Here is a 2062-nt window from a genome sequence, read left to right on the forward strand (position 1 = left end):
CAGCAGACTCGTTGGTTTTGTAAGGCCGTTAAGGACGTGGCTTTGCCCGAGGGACATGAGAAGCCGCTGGAGAGTTCTCATCAGCGAGGTGACATAGGATCTGACATACTTTAAAAGGATCGCCCAGCTGCTCTGTGGAGGATGGCCTGAGAATATGGGACAAGGGTAAAAAACGTGTTACTTTAATTAAATAAAAGTCAGTTTTTAAAAGACGAGAGAATGAAAAAAAGATGAGAGACACAGTAAGGCAGAGGAGAACATGGAACTGTCCCGTGAAGAGCTATGCACGATGGCTCAGAGGTCAGTCGGGGACAGCAGTCCCAGAGATGAGAAGCAGGTCGGCTTGACTGCAGGGAAATGCCTGGAACCGGGCCTTGGAGGGAGCCCCAAAAAACTGATCCCGGAAGCAGCCTGGATGACGAACTGGTACCTCTCAGTTACTAGGTGACCTCAGGTAAGTCGCTGAGCATCTCCGAGCCTGTTTCTCCAAGCAAAACGCATATACTCGAAACTCTTCTGATGGGGCTTAATCGTGAGAGGGAAGCTTCTGGGAGCATCTGGCACACTCTCAGCCTTAAAAGCCACCTCGGTTCCCATCTCCTCCCTTTCCAATCCCGGGTGACAGGCTCCTGGGTGACAGGCTCAGCTGGAATCCAGGCCTCCTGATTTCCATCCTGCGTGCAACCTCTCCACGTCCCCCACATTCAAATCACAGTCCTGACCACAAAAACAGTGAATCATTAAAGGTCCACCCCAAAAGGGCGAGGGGGACAGCTGGCTCTCTGGTAGGAGCAGCTGCGGGTGGGGCCCTAGCCGTCGGCGCTCAGCCAGACCGTCCACAGCTGGGTCCCTTATCCCATCTCCAACCACGGCCATCTTGCCGAAAACCATAGAAACAGTCCAAGGTCACAGGCGCAGTGTTTGTAATCTCCCCAGACGGCCCAGAGGGCGATGAAAGTCTGCCTGCAGGGCTTGTCCTGTCACGTTTCTGAGGCTCGCCGAGGACACACCAAGATGCGTGTGTCTGAAGGAGACCAGCGAGGGGAGGGCCAGAGATCCCCACACCCCTGGTGCCGTGCCAGGAGTCCGGTGGGACAGCGTCTCCCCGTCTCCCCGTGAGCTCTCAGCCTGCCTGGTGCCGGCTGTTCACGCCCTCACCTCTTCCCACTCCCTAGAGGAGGGGGCGTGGCCCTGCGCCCGTCACAAACCACTGGCCTCGCTGGACGACACCAGCCGGCCAGCCTCACAAAAGCAAATTCACTGGGAGAAAAGGGCTTGAAGGTGACAGTTTGAGCAAAGTGCAACAGGCTCCAGCAATGAGAGCAGGTTCCGGTGGATGCTGGCCCTGTGTCACCTCGCCTGAGGGCAGGGGATGGCGCCAGACCAGGAGCGTCTGTCTCCAGCTGGGCTCACTCCTGGACTGCATGGTCCCGGAGGAGCTGGACCTACTGAGGACCAGGGGAAGGCGGAGCCGACGTCCCAAGCTGGACCAGACTCTGGGCCCTTCTGGAAAAGAGCTTGTGCGCCCAGCCCCCAGCGTGGCCCTGGAATGGTCTTGAGACTTGAGGAAAAACAGAGACAAGTCCCTCAAGACAGGCTGATCTCTGAGGGCTATTTGGGAAGGACAGGGGCCAGGGGACAGAAAAATGAAAGGGGGCTTAGGTTAGAATGTCCTATGCTTGTGGGACCGCCCAGATGAGGCATGGAGGTCGTGCTGAGTTCGGGTCCCCAGAAGCAGAGCCTGAGGCAGGGGTTTGGGTGGAGTGACCTGTGGGGGTGGGACCAGCAGAAGGGGACCAAGGGGAGCAACAGGGCCAGAATCCAAGGAGGTGGCTCCGCTGGAGTCACCTGCAGCCGACCCGTGGAAGGGAGCGGGGAGCGTGAACCGCACCACAGAGCTCGCTCTGCCTGGAGGCAGGAGAGGGGACTTTCTGAGTCCTCTCAATCCCAGTGGTCAGAGCCGCCACTGCCCCGGGGGGTGGGGATGGGGTGTCAAGGGACTCCTGTGTGGCCATGGGCACTTCTCTAGCGACGGGGGCGCTGTGAACTCCAAAGAGCCAGC

This window comes from Pteropus vampyrus, unplaced genomic scaffold, assembly GCF_000151845.1.
Source record: "Pteropus vampyrus isolate Shadow unplaced genomic scaffold, Pvam_2.0 Scaffold567, whole genome shotgun sequence".
Lineage (NCBI taxonomy): Eukaryota > Metazoa > Chordata > Mammalia > Chiroptera > Pteropodidae > Pteropus > Pteropus vampyrus.